Raw genomic sequence first — 18,628 nt, 5'->3', positions numbered from 1 at the left:
GATCAGATACTCCCTATCTGACTAACCTTAAACTTGGCCCTCACAGGCTGCACTATCACTGTTTTGGATCACTGTATTTATTTATTTACTTATTATTTATCTTGTCCTCTCTTATGCTCCGCGCTTTCCAATTTCTCCCCCCTCCCATGCACTTTACCCCTTTTCCCTTGAACATGCACTTGCACGTTCTCAATGTCACTGGGCCTAGTCGTTGTTTTTGTTCTCTCCTCAGTTCCCCTCCCTTTGCATGGTCGCGCTCTGAAACACCTGTGTATGAGCACGATATAAATAAAATATCATATCATATCATGCCTTGGCGATGGGAACAGTGGACCAAAGGTGGTATGGGTCGAAGATGCCCCTTGAGGAGGAAATAGTGGGAATGGTTGCAGATGACAAGAGCGCGATGAAATTCAAAGCCCGAGCAATGGCCCTAACGAAAACGTCTTATAGAAGAACCGCAAACCGCACCGAAATGATGGGACTCAATGGATAAACAGCAGACAACCACAGCACTGAGAGCCACAGTGATGGGGCATCTGGACTCGGAGCAACTCCCTACCGGTACTCACTAAATAGTGAAGAGGGTTTTAGGATACCCCGCTATTTGTCCTTGGAATCAGTGGTGGGCCAATTCTGAGGGTAGTAGACCTGCCCGAGGACTGTGTAGGAACTTTGGCTCGCACCAGGGAGTTGGAGAGTCGGGGGCAGCAGAGCTTACAGTTGGGGTTGAAGTTGGTGGAGGGCAGGGAGAGGGATCAGGAACTGGGAGAACAGGCATGGGAAGCAGGAACAACAGAATCTATGGAACTGGGTGTGGGACGCTGCGATTGCCGGAGTCATATGTGCGTAAATTCAAATGCCTAAACGCTTAATGGCAGGGGATTCAATTCCCCCCGGTCAAAAGAAAAGAAGTTGTTGGGTTCCTCCAAAGTACACACCCAATATTGTAGCCCTCCTAAAGACCCACATTAGAAAGCAGGATCGGCATAGATTCAAAATGCGACATTACCGCATATATATCACTCAAATGCCCTGGGGAAGATGGCCAGGGTATTTATCGCAATTCGCTCGGATTTGTCGCTCGAGAGGGAACTCATGGCACGGGCTAAACAAGGCACCTCTTTCCGATATCACGAGGCATAAAGTTATTGGGCGTGACGATCACCAGAACACTCAAGGGGATATACGCGGCAAACTTATGGTGTGGCCATAAGGGAGTCGGGGAACAGAACGCCATGCAAGTGGATTTGGATGAGCGGCTTTGGCATTCTGTCTAGAGCCCACAAAGAAAGGCAATCCGTTGGGGGGCTCTTGCGGGATTATGGCTCCGATGGGGTAAGCAGAGCTGCAAAGAATGCTTGAAATTCGAATTTAGTAATTGTTTCATGGAATTCCAGAGGTTTTACAAACATAGTGAGCAATCAAGACCTTTTTCCCTCATACAATGTTATTTACCTGCAGGAAACCCTATTAATGGGTATGCCGATCATAAAGGGGTTTGATGTAGAGTTTATTGAAGAAGATTGAGGCGAAAGGGGTCGTCCGTCTGGTTTTATATTAACAGCCATCAGGCGTAACCAGGCCCTTGCTGTCCAAAAAATAGACTCGGGTAGAAAGGATATGCTTGAAGGGTCAATTCAGGGGGAGGGGACTAATAAAAAATGTATACCTCAACCTAGAGGCCTCTCTCGAATGGAGGAAGCTTTAACTGCGCTTTCCTTCCTAATGTTGGGGGAATTTCCAAGGGGTGGGGTGCGTCAGTTATTATTGTGGGGGACTTTAATGCTGAATGCGTAAATGACTCCTGATATCAGGAACCAAACAGGAAAAACACGTCAAGAGCAGCTTGTGATAGGGGGCCAAAGGAATCGACAGGAGCTAGAGGCGTGGGATTTGTTGCCTCTGAACGGAAATCTTAAGGGTGATGTACCACCGAGTTTTACCTGGTGTAATGGTCCTTGGAATTCTACCTTGGACTATTTCTTTTTGTCTGCTGACTTGCTCCAGAGAGGCAGAAAGCTGGAGGTTAAACAATCGGCTTTTAGTGACCACTCCATGGTATGCTGTGATTTGTCATACCCTGGGGTAAAATGTGTCAAAGGTATGATCATGAACGTTGAAGTTAGTCCTAGAAACCAAGCTATAAAGTGGTCCCAAAGAATAGCCTTGGCCTTTGATGACCAGATTGGGTGTCTTTTTGGCTCAAAGGGGAGCGGTTTGTGCTCCCCACGTGGCTTTGCCCCATGTGTTGCCACAGTGCTTGGAGGTTTGTTGCCCCCTAAACATTTAGAAAAAAGGTCAAGGCTGGTGGGGTTCATTCATGGGTTTGATGCACTGGTACAGGTGCGCAAAAGGCAGATGCACTCGGAAATTAGAGCGATAAAGAGGGTGAGGCCTTAGGGAGAACTCACAGAAATACGTAAAGTTAAACAGGGCTACAAACATTGGCTAAAGGACCATAGGTTTCTTATGGGACTCAACGATGCTGAGAAGATTTTGGGCTGCATGCTGGGAAATAATACCACTAGATTCTGGGGATTGATAAGGCCAAGGGGGACTGATCAATTCCTGCAGACTCAGGCAATACCGGAAGAAGTGTGTGTGAATCATTTTACGGAGGTATATAAAAAGACAGGGCTGGATACGCATAGCTCATTTTACATGTTGATTGGCGGGAGGCTCTTAGTTGGTAGCTGGATGACATTGCCCTCTTAATAAAGAGGAGTAAAAAGTCCAATGATCCAGGCCCTGATGGTTTGTCGAATTTAACTCTCAATTCAAACGTCCTCTTGTGGACCCAAATATTGACCAATCTGTTTAGAAACATTTTGGTAAAAAGAGAGCTCCCTGGGACCTGGACTGCAACAATGATTGTCTTAATCTTGGTGGAGAAAGGTTATCTCCGCTACAATATAGGCCAATTTCATTATTGGATGCCTCAAATAAGATCTTTGCCAAGATGATATTGAAAGAGCTACATACTCTGGTGGGGTGTGCTAACTGTCTGGACTTCTGCCAATCAGGCTTTAAGAAGGGTGTGGGGACATCCTTAAACAGCTTTGTTTTGGCTCTCCTTTCGCGACAGGATAAGCAACAGGGGAGACAGGTGTATTTGGCATTCCTTGACGTAAGCAAAGCCTTCAATCACATTAACAGTGCAATTTTGTGGAAGAGCTTGAATGCTAATGGAATCCCTCTACCCCCCGATTGGGATCTTGGGAGGCCCTCCACTTGTGGACTAAAATAACGGTGAGACTGTGTTCTCTTGGTTCCTTTACAGTTTGGATAGAGACGAATCGAGGGCTGCGCCAGAGTTGTCTACTCGTGCCATTCCCGTTTAGTTTTTATATTAAGGATATGGTTGCCTGTTGGAACTTAGTGGGAAAACAACCCGCCAAAACTGGGGGAGATGAAATTGCAATATTTAAATTACGTGGATGACATTGTGATCTGCGATATGACCCCCTTAGGTCTGCAGAGGGCTTTACAGACTGTTAATGAATACCTGAGTAATTTGGACCTCTCACCAAACATCACCAAATCAAAAATATTGGTACTGAATGGGGAGAGGTCCAAATGGAATTCATTTGGTTCGTCCTTGAATGGCCAAGCTTTGAAGGTCATTAACAAGTACAAGTACTTGGGCTCCTTAATTTACAATGGAAAGGGAAGGAGGAGACCGGATGGAGATCTAAAGTCCAAATTCTTGGCAGCGACGAGTCAGCTAATCCAATTTGATTTCAAGTTTGGCAGATTTTCGTTAATGCCTGTGACAAAGTTATTTAGTCAGCAAATTGTCCCCAAATTAATCTTTGGGGCTCAGACTAGGGAAAATGACGCATCATGGGCAAATTTGGAGGCAAAAATGTGAAGAAAGGTCCTTCGTCTCTCAGCTTCAGTACCCATGGCTGGGATTTTGTATGAATTGGGACAACTGCCAATTCAGACATTAAGATATTGGGGCAAATTGCAGATCTATGCTTGTATAGTTTCTCCCGCGTAGGCCTCCTTTTTCCTGTACCTGAATGCCATGTGGGCAACTGTAGGGTGCTTGTGAACTGGGTTCAATGGGGTATGCAGGTTCTTGTGAACATTGAGTACTCAATAGAGGAACTGACCCTGAACCCAAACAAGGTACACAAAAACAATTCAGATACGCTTGGATACAGTTGAGGGTTGAGTTAATGGAACAACAATGTTTTAACGACCACTCTGTTTGGTCGATAACATTTTTTAATATTCTGGCTCTCTACTTGAAGCATCCATCCAGAAATTTTAGGTTTCAGGGAAAAAACAGAAGGGCTTTTTAAATCGACAGATGAGGATCTATGGATCAGAATTTTAAACACAAATGAAATTTCCATATCTTTAAGATTTTTAGAATTTTTGGATGTTGTTTTTAAAGGAAAAGCTTTTTAAAAATGCAGAAGAACTGTATTTTTTTATTGATTGTATTAATTGGTCTTTTTGTAATTGATGTGCGATGTGTGAAAAGTTCAGTTTTGTACTAAAACGCACAATAAAGAAATCAATAAATATTAACAAGTAGTGTTTCCTCCATATAGGTAGCACTTAAATCAACCAGCTGATGGGCATGGCACAAATCCAGAATCTGTTGGAAGGTGATTCCAGTTTCCTATGGAATAAGATACTTACCTATAACTCCTGTTCTCCAGCATTGTTATCTTTCGTAGATTCACATGCTGTTCAAATATTCCGCGTCGTCAGCCTGGGAATCCTCGGTAACATTAAAGCTGTTTATATTTAAAGTTCAAAACTGCTGCCACTTTAGTGCTCTATGGTAGTCATTTTGGGTCAAATTGCCCCACAACCAATTGACAGGTCTCCCTAACCGCTACCCCCGGAGGCCATCTTCAGATTTTGGCAAGTGAACATGGCAAGTAGAGCCAAGAAGAGCCAAGCCGTGTAGGTGAGAGTCTCATATGTGAATCTATGAAAGATAGCAATGCTGGAGAATAGGAGTTGCAGGCAAGTCACTAATTCCTTCTCCGGCACTGGCTCTTTCATATATTCACATGCTGTTTGAATGGATTATAAAGCAGTACACACAATACCAACAATGTGCCGACGTAAAGCTCACCTGAATAAAACACTTACCTCAGAAAAACATTCACCTCATACAAGCAGTTTGCATAGCACTGCCTGGCCGACCCTGGACTACTTGGTGGAGTCCCTGTCGACAAAGTAGAGCCTTGAAAAGGTATGCACTGATCTCCACGTGCCAGCGCTGTAACTTTCCAAAGGGAAACACAGGAGAAAAAAGCCACCGTAGCTGCAGCATCCCTTGTAGAATGAGCTTGAGGCCTGCCAGCCAGCTGATGACATTACAAAATGCAGGACAGCCACCATGCAATCAATGACTTTGTAAGACCTTTTTCCATGCCAGACAGACCAATAGCCACCAACAGCTTAGAGGTTTTACGAAAGGTCTTAGTGCGAGAGATGCAGGATTTAAGGGCTCCAACCACATCCAAGGAATGCAAAGAGTGTTCTGCCGGAGAGGGAACTAAAGAAGACTTGTAACACTGCGGGTTCGTCAAGATTGAAGACAGACAGAACCTTAAACAAGAAAGTCGGGTTTGTGCGAAGAACCACCTTGGATCTATGGTAAATCAAATAGGGGGGTTTGCACGAGAGAACTTGGATTTCCTCTACACGCCTCGCAGAGGTGATGGCAACCAACAGTGCAGTCTTCCAGGACACATATTTTAGAGGGGATTCAGTTTGGATTCAACTCCCAAGCTGGAGCAGGGTCTCAAACAGGAGGATACAAGCGGAATAGTCCTTTGAGTAATTCTTTTAGGCGTCTGAGAGGCCACAGAGAAGGTGCCGCATTGGAACAAATAAATCTGGAAATGGCAGCATGGTGTACCCTGATGGAAGAAATAGCTAGACCAGCCTGAGCCAGAAGGAGTTACGGTCACGACCAGAACACCAAATGGAGAAACACTTCCACTTGCTCTTGTAGCACGAAACCCTGGAGGAAGCTCGAGCCTGGGCCAGAATATCTCGACAGTCAGGAAGAACAGGTATACTTCCAAACTGTAAGAAAGCATGGGCCAGGCCGTCAGATTAATGTAGGCTGGGTCGTAGTGTAGCACTGCTCCTTCGTATCTGGAGAGCAGGTTGACACGCAGTGGTAGCCTCATGGGCAGGGCTGATGAGATCCAAGAACAAGAATTGCCTCCACCAAGCTGGAGCCACCAAGATAAGTTTGCACTGATGAAATATGAAGACGCTGATTGCTCAAGGGATGGAAGGGTTTGGTGGAAATGCATACAGTAACATTCCCGCCCAAGGGAATATGAAGGCATCCTCAATGCTACCTACTTGAGGGAATCTGCTGGGGAAAGCGACATATTTCTTTTTGGCTTGCTCGAACAGCGATCAACATCCGGATCGATAAACACCCAGCCCCCTGAAGCTGTGGTCGAAAGGACTTGAGGGCCCAGAACACAACATGCAATTCCAGGACACTGAAGTACAACTCCTTTTCCTCCTGGGACCAGAGACCTCTGGCATGGAGATGGCCTGTGTGGCCACCACAGCACTCAAGAGATGCGTCCGTCATGACTGTGAACTGATGGTCTGGCAGACGAAAGCGGGCCCCATGTGTGAGATTAGAGAAGAGCATCCACCATAGCAGAGCGTCGCCGAAGGGGCACATCCCCAAGATATTGTCCTCTCAAGAGCCGGACACCTGCTTCCATCATGCATCGAGAAACTCCTGCAGAGGCCTTATCCGAAGCCTGCAGTGCTGGATCAGGGGAAAGAAGGATGACATCCTGCCCAGCAGGGATTTTAGGTTTGGGACTGACAGATATCTTTTGTGAAAGCAGGAGAGTCTATGAAAGAATTCCTTCCACTCTGTCCCTCAATGGAGTAGTGATGCAAGACAGCGTGTCCAGATGAGTTCCAAAGAACAGAGCGTGTTGAGAAGGGGCCACGCAGGATTTTGTATGGTTGACAAAGAACCCCAGTGATGTTAAGCAACGGATCGTGGTATCTGTATGCTAGAGGAAGAGACTCTGCCCGAACCAGCCAGTCATCGAGGTACAGGTAAACATGAACCCTCGAATGATGGAGATGAGCTGCCAGTGGGGCAACGGTGAACCTTAGGAACCTTTACAGCCGCAGATGAATCGGGAGGTGAAAGGTCTAAAGACGGAAAGAAATCCCCTTCCTGCAGTTGCGTTAGGATTTGCTGGAGGGTAACCATCTTGAAGGTTTGGGGCTGCAGGAATTTGTTGAAGAGACGCAGATCGAGAATGGGTCTCCAGGCCCTAGACTTCTTCTTGATGAGAAAGTACTTCAAGTACAACCCTTGGCCTCGCTGATGAAACGGGATGAATTTGATCGCCGCTTTGGAAAGGAGGGACTGAACTTACTCGCAGCAGTAATGGCAAGTGCTTCTCGACCAAGAGAGGGATGGTGGGCAGGCTCATGATGAATTCCAGTGTGTGTCCCTGCAGCATTAGTAGCAACACCCATTTGTCCATGGTGATGGAACACCACTGTTAGACGAACTTGGAGAGAAACGCTCCAACAGGGGTGTGAAAGTGGAAGGGCGGTGTCGGAGCCTGGTCAGGCATGTATGGCGGATTGGCCCCTGGTGGGCGAGGAGCCGTCGTGGTGCCGATTTCCTCAGTAGGCTTGGAACTTCCCCTTGTAACTGTCCGAGGAAGCGTAGGTATTGGACCGGTACGACAGGGGCCAATATGAGGATCTGTCGTCGAGAGACGTCCTTGAGAAACATATTTTGCCTGATCGAAAGTACTGACGCCGTTGCTGGAGTGTGCCCGGGGAAGGGGCAGTATCTGTGTCTGCTGTGATTGCTTGAAGTGTGTAATCAACCTTCTTGCCGAACAGGTCCAAGTGGTAATATCTACCACTTTCGAATGGACTTCTGGAAGGAAATGAGTAGTCTTGAGCCATCCCTGTCAGATAGAACTGGGACATTTTGCATCTGTCTGAAGCCAGTGTCCACAATATCTACAGCCACAGAGATTGCGTGCCTGAAGCAGCCTCCTCCTCGTGAACGAGGTTGAACGCTTTGTTCTTCTTGTCATCTAGAAGAAAATCCAATACAGGGCTCATTTTATACCATAACTCACTGTCATAGCGGGACAGGATAGACATAGCACAAGCCGCCTTAATGGTGCTTGTGGCAGTGGAGATTATGCGCTTTCCGAAGGAGTCAAGCTGCTTGCCCTCCTTATTGGGCGGAACTGAGCATGGAGATAATTGATTAGCTGTAGACTTTCGGGCCACAGTCGACACCACTGTGTTCAGACTGGGTTGCATCCATAGACACTTAGTTGCTGAATCAGGAGCCTTGTACTTTTTTTTTTTCAAATCTGTCCTTCATGGGAGGGGCAGAAAATGTATTACTCATGGTCAAGAGACCATTTTCTCAGAAGTCCTTGAGGACGAGTATGGCAATCACAGACTTCCTCGTTTGCTCCCGCCGCTGGTACAAGAAACAGTTCTTCTTTTGTTCCTCAGCGATGAGATCAAATAATTTAGCAGGCCTAGACATGAGGGCGTGGAAGTAACCAATCTCATCAGGGGGAGAATCTCTGAGCAGAGGATCCTCAGGTTCACTATCCCCTGATAGAACATTATCAAATTCGAGGTGTAAGAGTGAGTGGATATACTAACTTGGGAGACATCATCCACTGATTCAGTATCTGTAAGGTTGGTAGAAGGAAGAGCAGGCATGTGGGCACGTGAGGGGTGTACATTGGGAGAAGGAAGAGCAGGCAACGGGCCAGCAGGAAGATCCTGGTAGGGAGGCAACAAAGGGGCCGGTAACCTATGCAACAATTCCAAAACCAAAGTCTGTAGAGTGGATGGGGTGTCCATAGAAAGGAAAAGAGACTCTGTTTGAGTGGGGCTCTGCCTTGGTGATGGCCCAGTGGGAGCACGGATTGCTCGTGAAGGTGGCATAGTCGCTGAAGCACCCACTGTAGTAGTTGATGGTACTTCTAGGTAGTTGTCGTCATCAGAAAACACCCCTTCCTAACCTTCAAAATCCACATCACTGACAGGTTGCAATATTTCCTCAGGTTTGGCCATAGAAGGTCCGGGTTCAGTAGGAGGAACATATGGATATAGCATAAAAAGCAGATGAGTACATGTAGGCCTAGACAAGGCCGATAGCGCAGATGTTGGATCTCCAGACCTGAAAACCCCTCTCGGAGACACAGAAGAATGCACCTTTGTCCTGGACGAGGTGGTCATAATGGTCATAGATATTGTTGGAGTATGGTGCACAGTCAACAGAGTCGTCGTCGGAATGGGCATCGACGGGACCGTTGATAGGGTCATTGACGAAGACTTGGTTGAGCCGGAGCTTGCGCCACTTTCGGGAGCTGCAGTGAAGCAGACCGCCCCCTTACCCCCCCATCTCATGCGGCCCTCCCCGATGCCGAAGTAAGCCTGAGGCTTATTACAGCCAACTTCCAGCATGCCTGTGTCCAGCTGCACACATACGCGTCGAGCCCGTACTCCGTGTTGTAATTATTTCCGACCACTTTGTGAGGTGTGTAACGGAATATCTGCAGTAAGAAAGCCTCTACCCGGCATATCTGCCCAATTCTCCATGAGTTCGCCACCTTCTAAAATGGCCGCCGCCACACTCACCTAACCTGCCTGGCTCCAGGCTCCAGACGCCGCCTGCACCCATTGGCCAGTCCACTATTTGAGCACCCTATCGGAGAGCGCCAGCAGGTGAAGCCGGCACTCCCCCAAGGCACTCACTAAGGCTCCTGACCTGAGACCAGAGGCTGCCAGAGCCCAGGTCCTATCTCTCTGCTCGAGTGCACCGCCTCGCATGCCTTGGCTAACATTGAAACCACGTAGCCCTCAATGTCACCCTTGCCAGATGCAACCTGCCATCACGATCTGTAAGTACTACAGGAAACTGTTATCACTCGAACTATCTGCAACTCTACCTCTCTCAAACCAGATGGAACATCTCGAAACTTTCCATAATTCCCAACAAGACACAGATAATGCAATAGCCTGAACGACTGCTAGAGCCGCGTACTATCACCCCTTTGCAGGCCTGCTGTATCCTAATTCCTCATATAGCTGTAAGTACCTCCCCCTCCAGTATGTTACCTCACTGCATCCTGCCTAATAAATATACATCTTGCCCCCTGGAATTACATTAGCCTTAAGTGCACTGCCATCACTACTGTCCATTGTATTCCGGCTTAACAATGTGCCCACTTATCCAAACGTTGCTGCCTACTGTATTCTAGCCCTATTGCTTTTAGCAGCTCAGAGTGTGCTGCCAACGTTGCTGCCTACTGTATTCTAGCCCTATTGCTTTAGCAGCTCAGAGTGTACTGCCAACGCTGTCGCCCATTGTATTCCAGCTTACAATGCGCCCACACTTTCAATTGCCGCTTTATTGCAGCTTAGCCTAAGTGTAATGTCAACGCTAGTTACTGCCTTACTGCACTTCAGCCCACTAATGCACTCTCAAGTCTAGGTACTGCCCCGCTACCGCACCCTAACCTAAAGCGCATTGGTCTCACACTGCGCAACCCTGTGACTAGACCATGTTCATCTGGCTCACTCTAACCATGTTCCCCTTTTGTGTCATACAGAACAATGTTCCCTGCAGTGGCAATGCCTTCATTGCCTTCAAGGACGGCCTAGCCAACCTCGGATGTCCCAAACACTACCCCATCCCCTGCCCCACACCGTTCCTACCCTCCTGGCCACCCTTCTCACCGAACGGACACCATCACCATACCTTAGCCAAAGACACTAGCCTCCCAGCCAACACTATCTCCAACAAAACCTCCAATCACTTCAGACCTAATGTCCTAGGCAGTGTCCCGGACACCACCAAGCCTAACCAAACTAAACTCGATACTAAGCCCCCCATCCCAAAGGCTGTCCAAAACATCCTATGCACAGCCAACCCCAACATCATAGCACACAACAACAGACTTGCCACAAGACTCCATCTGAAAACCAGCAGGCACTCTGCCAATTACAACACCACAACCCAGAAGTCACCAAAGACCCTCAACAAGCGCGATCCACGGCCCCTTAAAGGAGCCCTGCTCAATGTCAGATGCCTGGCGGCACACCCTACTGAAGTGGCCGACACCATTTTAACTAATGATCTTGACTTCCTTGCCTGAACGGAAACGTGGTTACATGAGGCGTCAGGACCATACCTATCTATAGCCATCCATGCCAACTACTCCATCCTCAGAGCTGATAGACCTAACGGTAGGGGAGGTGGCGTAGCATTCATCTCTAAATCACTACTTGGCTGTAGATCAGTCTCCTCATCATCACTTAAATCTTGTGAGTTACTCACAGTCACGCTACAAACCTCTCCCACAAGTACAATCACACTTCACCTTATCTACAGACCACCAGGCCCACCTGGAGTCTTTGAAGAAGATATCACGTCGCTCATTGCCGAAAACTCCAAGCCGCTAGCACAATCTATTCTCCTCAGCGACTTTAATCTTGGCTACAACGACCCGAACGACGCCCCTGCTACATCACTAGCAAACGCTCTTACCGAGCACAGTTTCACTCAACACAGTACCCTACCCACTCACCAGAAAGGTAGAATTATAGATTGGGTGGCAACGCTCAACTGCAACACCACATGCAGCGACCCTCAACCCCTCACATGGTCAGACCATTACCTTATCCCCCTTGAAATCAACATCTATCAGGTAGCTCCCAAAAAATGCCCAATGGCACCTGCCTGCCCCACCAGAAACAAACGTAACATTACGGCCGAGGCCTTGCTACCACTGGTCCTACCAGCCCTAAACGCGCTACCGGCCAATGCTGAACTAAACCTACTGGTTGACACCTTCAACAAGTCCACAGCCAGTGCCATCGATACCATTGCCCCCCTGAAACTAGGCAAAAGTAAACCAATAGCCCATTTAAATTTGTGGTACACCCCTGAACTTAAACAACTCAGGAAACAGAAAGCTAAACTAGAACTCATATGGAAGACTAACCCATCAGCAGAAAACAAATCCAACCTCAGGAATACATCCGCCCTATACAAAAAGGAGACAGTTTTCACCAAAAAAGATGCTTATAACGTCAGGATTGATCAGGCAGGCTCTTCCACTAAAGAACTCTTCAAAATTCTAAAGGAACTAGAGAACCCAAATTCACCCGCAGACACCTGCATAAAAGACAAGCCTTGGTGCACTAGCATCCAGAACGCCCTTAACTCCAAAATCATAGGATCCAAACTAAAATTGAGGACAAACGCCAACAACTCTTTAGCAGCAAGTCTACTAGCCCAAGCTCATCCTCACCCACCGATCTTAATACAGGCTTCACCTTTAAAAAAGTCACTACTATATAAGTCCAAAAAATCATCTCCTCCTTAAAGCCATCTAATTGCAAAGGGGACAGCTGTCCTGCCCAGATAATAAAAAGATGCAGCCAGAGACCTCTCCCCTTTCATCACTAAACCTATCAATCTCTCCTTCGCTAATAACTCAGTCCCTAGCAACCTAAACAATCCTGGGTTCTCCCCCTGCTAAAAAAACAATCACTCGACCCAGCCATACCCACAAACTATAGACCCATCACAACAGTCCCATTCCTGCTAAAAATACTGGACAAAGTCTCTTACCTCCAAATCCAGGAGCACCTAGAATCCAACCAACTCCTAGGTATTCCGTCAATCTGGCTTCAGACCTCTACATGGTACAGAAACTGCCCTTGTAGACCTCAAAAGCCAGATTGATGTAATTACAGACAAAGGCACGGCCACTATCCTACTCCTACTAGACCTCTGGGCAACCTTATATTTAGTCGATCATGAAATCCTTTGCATCCATTATCTAGCGCATCACATTTCTCCCCCTCCGCCACCTCCTGGATACAATCCTTCCTAGCGAACAGAACCATGAGAGTCTCCTCCACCACATCAGCAGCAGACCCCATCCCCATCACATGCGGAGTCCCACAAGGCTCTTGCGTCTCCCCGACTTTGTACAACATATTTACAAAGCCACTATTCGACAAACTGGACCGTCTGGGTGTCACCTACACCAACTATGCAGACGACACCCAGATACTCCTCACTATCTCAGGCAACTACAACACAGACATCACCCGAATCAATGAAATCTTCTCCATCATACAGGCATGGATGGCCACTCACGGCCTCTGTCTAAATGATGATAAGACAGAGCTTCTCCTAGTTGGCTCTCCCAGCAACCTGTCCAAACTCAGTCCTCACTACAAAAACATTATCGATGGCAACACCATCCCCATTGTTAATAGTGTGAAAACCCTAGGCTTTTACTTTGATGCCAACACCAACCTTACCAAACAAACTAATATGACCGCATCAGCCACCGCCTACACTGGCAAACTGATAAGAGCCTGCAGACCTTTCCTTTCGCCCCATAGCTGCCTCACACTTGCCAGAGCACTCATACAGTCCAAACTGGACTATTGCAACAGCCAATACCTAGGTGCCAACCAATAAATAATTAACAAACTCCAGGTTCTCCAGAATAATGCATTGCGCGCAGCACTCAACATCCCAAGACGAGAGCACATTTCCACAACTAGGAAAGCATGCAAATGGCTCTCAATACAACAAAATATGTACCTCAAAACCATCTGCCTCACCTACAAAGCCTTAAACAACCTAACCCCACCATATCTCACCAACAAATTCACTATGAAATCCGCTCCCAGAATCACCAGGTCGTCCAACTCCTTATGCTTAGTAGTGCCTAGATTCACATTAAATAGAGCCGGCGGCTCCAGTTTCACAATGCTTGCCTCACTTCTCTGGAACTCCCTACCCCTCAATAAACCATTGAGTCCTTCCCAATCTTTAGGAAACGGGTTATTCGCTGGCTACTGAACAAAGAGTAGCGATCACCTCTGAATCTCCTATGAACCTGCTGAAGTTCTGTAAATAATGTAAATTGCTGTAATTTGTAATTGTTGTACCATGTATAATGTATACCTCAATCTAGGAACTGAACTCTTTATGCGCCCATCTACCCACGGGTCTGGAGCCCTATACAAATAAAATAAACAAACTTGACCTGCTTATGGGTCGTCGCTGTGGTCGTAGGCAAAGCCGTGTTCGACAGGCCAGCAGGAGGTGTGGACAAGTGCTTCTTTGCAGAAGATGAGTGCATAGCAGCATAAGACGCAGACAGACATTTCATGGAAGAGGAAGAAACAGACTCCGCTAACAAGACCCTCAATGATGGGATTGTGGACGATGATGTTGACACTGGCCTCGATGAGGTGGCAGCCAGGGCTTGGGCCATATGTCCCTTTTTAGCTCTTTTCTCACAAGAAGTGTCATCGTGGGACCTTTACCACTTGGACAATGAAGTATGCTCCATGTGTCTGCTCTGCCTGAGTGGAAGTGGAGGGCGTTGGGCACATCCTATGACAAACTGGCCTGCAGCCTGCTCCAAAGGCAATAGAGACTCTCCATCTTTTCAAAGAAGAGGGTCCATATTCAAGCCCGCATCTCTCCGGCCACTAACAACACAGCCAAACTTTTCCAAATCTGCAAGGAGCGGGCCAATCCTACTGCAATCTCTACCTCGCCTGCCCCTTCCCAGGACCTCTGCATGGCTCTGGCTTCACATTTCGCTACTAAAACTCAGGACATCCTATCCCCACTTTCATCTGCTCCTCATCCTTCCTCCTCTACCTCTCTCGGGCCCCCTTTGGCCTCCCTTCACCATCCCCTCCTTCTCTCCTTCCTCTTTCCTACAACACCTGATGATGTTACTACACAAGTCCGATCTATGAAAGTCTCATCCAAACAGGTACTCCCCTGCTCTTCCAGAACCATTAAGGACAACATTGGTTCCCTCGCTCCAGCCCTAGCAGATTTCTGTAATCACTACTTTGCCACTGGATCTTTCCACTCTCTAACTTTCAGTGTTATGCGGATGACACACAGCTCTCTTTCAGGCTACCCTCAGCCTCCTCCCCTTCCTCTCTCATTCCTGTCTATCCGCTATTCAGGCATGGTGCGCCATCAACGATCGCTGCCTTGATGCCAGTTGAACAGAGGTTCTTCTCATGGGGACCGCTACTCCCGCTTTCCCTCTCTCACTCTGGCCGCCCGCCCTGGGCTCTCCCCCCTCACCCTCTTGTGAGGCAAAACATCTTGGTATCATCTTCAACTCCACTCTTTTCTTTTCTCCTCACATCACAGACCTTGCCAAGAAGGCCCACTTCTAGCTGCACCTCCTCAGATGTATTCTCCCTTTCCTCACCTTCCCCCAGAATATCACTGTCTCCAGAGCTCTGGTTCTCCCCAGGCTGGACTACTGCAACAGCCTCTTTCTCAACCTTCCTACTTCTGCTCTTCATCCCCTTCAGCTAATCCAGGACAGGAGACTTATGCAAGACTTATCCTTGGCCGCAATCACAGGGACCGCACATCTCCAACCCTGAAATCTCTCCACTGGCTCCTGGTGGCTGCAAGGATCAAGTTCAAGACCCTGCATTGTCCACAAGGCTTTCCTGGGCTGTGGTCCTCGCTACATCCAACTCTCTCTTCCTAAATACCTTCCGTCTAGAGCCCTTCGCTTTGCTACTTCTAACTTTCTGCGGGTCAGGCGCTTCTCCAAGCAGAGAGTGGGGGTAGATCTCTCTCCTCTACAGGTGCCTCCCTCTGGAATGGCCTCCCTGCCCCTCTTAGACTTGAGCAAGGCCTACTTAAGTTTCAGGACGCTTCTAAAAGCGTTCCTTTTTTCCTCTTCTTTCTCGCTCCCTCTCCCCTGCTAATCTACCCTCCAGCTCTGCCGACATGTGGCTTGGTTGCTCTCAGAGTCCTATAGGGCATCAGGCCCCTCCCTGCCAGTCCTCCTGCACTGCCATCTGGCCTATCTTGCACTTCCTAGCTGAGACTGCACCCTGTAGTCCCTGTACTCCCTCGAACTTTACTCAGAGCCCTGCTGCCCTTCCCCCCTGAACACTCTCACTTTTGCACTTCCCCCTGCACCCTCTCCCCTACACTTCTAATTTACGCACTTGCATGATCTTGTCCCGTTTCGCTTCCCTTGTCGCGCCTAGAAACACTTTTGTATGGGCAAATTATAAATACCAAATCAATCAAAGCTTGGCTACGGACAGAGGCCATATCTGGAACAGTCGCCACTCTCTTGGTCAGGATAGAGAAAGTAGAGGCAGTCGTTGTGAAAAACCCCCACATAACATAAACGTTCTTCCTTGAAAAGACTCTTCTTCCTGGAATTCGGACATTGATTCATAGACACAATTCCAAGGCCGCAATCAAAGGAAACCGAAAAGGTACCTCCAGTGGAGGGCAGAGGAAGATCCCGCCATGGTAAAGAATCAAAGAAACAGAAGACAAAATGAAGAAATTATCAACAAATCATCAAAGAATGGAGAGATTTTTTGAGGACATGCAACACTAAGGGTGCAGTAAAAAAATCTAATGGTGATATATGATGTGATATGTCATTTATATCACACCTGTACACAAGTGTTTCTAGACATGGCCTGGGTGGAGCTAAGGGAAATCCATCAATTGGCTGTGGGGCAATATGACCCAAAATGACTCTAATAGAGCACTAAAGTGACAGCAGTTTTAAATTGTAAATGTAAACTGCTTTAATGTCACAGAGGATTTCCAGCCTGACAACGGGGAATATTCAAACAGCGTGTAAATATATAAAAGGTCCAATGATGGAGAAATAGTTGTTGCTGAAGATGCATACTTGTATCAGTTGTGCTCACACTTCATCATCTGCATCGATTAGAATGCATGCGAGTGCAAGGTGGCATAATCGTGCATGGTAGCCATCCAACAATTTCTTATCCACGTAATCTGTCTCATTTTCTGCCACAGAATACATTGCGAGACATTTCCGCCATAAGTCCTGTCTGTGATCCTTGGTGGAGGGAGTCCCCATGACATCAAATTACATGCATGAATGTTGCCTGTGGACATGTAGCACCAGTAGAGTGAAGTATAGTAGTCTTAAACCTCATCCTTACTTCAATCATTTGTCTTTCGCAGAGCAACAAGGAGATGAAGAGAGGCAATAGAGACTTATTTCTGTAAGAACCTCACAAGTACCCTTCCACCAGGGCCAATGTCTGAGCTGGGAAGGACGGCCTTTGACCAATGTCAATAGAGTGCACCGTGAAGAAAATGAACAAAGAAAATAGAATGCTACACAATGGAGTCACTAGCCTCTTTATGGGGGTGGCGCACAGCACTGAATATGTGCACTGGATTATGTTGTGCAGCATTATCGTTGTATTGTGAGTGGAAGCCCCACATCCACACCACAGCCCAGTGGATGCTCTGCACCTGTAGTGCCATGTCAGTGCGGTGTGGTGCCGAAGCATGCAGCAGCTTCCTAACGAGCATTCGGAGTCACCAGAAATGTGCACAATAACCTTCACAGACAACAATAAAAGTGGTGTCTTCAGCACTCTTCAACAATTGTGGAGTTTGAGGGGGCCCTGCTAGGCCCCTATGGAATGGTAAAGCAAAACCTACAAACATTATAATAAACATGTGTTTGGCTGTGTTGCCACTGTCCCCTTCTGTGTGAAATATCAGTCCATTTACTAAATTTAGAATCCCACTTCTCTTGGCTATAATTTGTTTTCAGTGTTTATTACAATGGCGCAAACCACACTGAAAACAGATTTCAGCCAAGAGCAGCAGCGTTCTGGATTCAAAGGGAATTTGGTTCTTTGGTTAAAAATGAGCTACAGCACCCACAGTCTGCATTTGCAGCTGCTGATGAGGGGGCTGCATAGACATGGGAAGAATGACGGCCACCACGCAGCCATGAGGTGGCTCTGAATGCAGCTTTGTACTGTGGAATACATCTGGTGTTTGGAGCAGCCTGTTTGGTTGCACAACCCATCAAGGCTGCTAATATTTGTGGATCTGCCCATTTAGAGGGTACACGTGTTAAGAGAAGAGGAAGCACATTTCTCCAGCCATATCAAGTTGTCTTTCTCCGGACAGCAGACAAAAGCATTGCCCCAAGTCCTGGTTTCTATCGGAGGCAAAGATTGTGAGACGTATTAAACCATCTGTGGTGTAGGTTATGAATTATGATCAGCCTCTGTCTCCTCCATCTGGTGGTAGTGTTTCGGGATCCAGTCCCAAGAGACACAATGGATGCTCATTTGCTAGTAGATGAAGGACAAAAGGCAAATATGTGAAAAAGAAAGACCTTGAGGTTATCACTGACCACTTGAGTTCTAATCAAGAATATCCTAATTCCTCCACAGATATGGAGAAAAAAATTAAACAATGTAAAGAGGCTTCACATGTGGCTTTTCACATCTATGAGGATATTTAACATGTGCTGTAGAAGTGGAAAGACAGAGAAACTCTTATTGCCTTGTTCGCTCTATAGGCTCTATCCATAGGATGGATGTGATGCCGAATGATGATGTTAGCTCCCAGCTATGGGACTTAAGTAGTCTATCCAATTTGTCCACAGAGGAGCCTATTCCAGCAGACATTGTCGACCACATGATACACAATTCTCTGAAAACAACAGGTTCAGTGATTCGCCTGGTTATTCACACTGGCTCT

Source organism: Ambystoma mexicanum, chromosome 2p (genome assembly GCF_040938575.1).
Source record: "Ambystoma mexicanum isolate Mex_15411 chromosome 2p, UKY_AmexF1_1, whole genome shotgun sequence".
Lineage (NCBI taxonomy): Eukaryota > Metazoa > Chordata > Amphibia > Caudata > Ambystomatidae > Ambystoma > Ambystoma mexicanum.
This window is presented reverse-complemented; position numbering follows the sequence as displayed.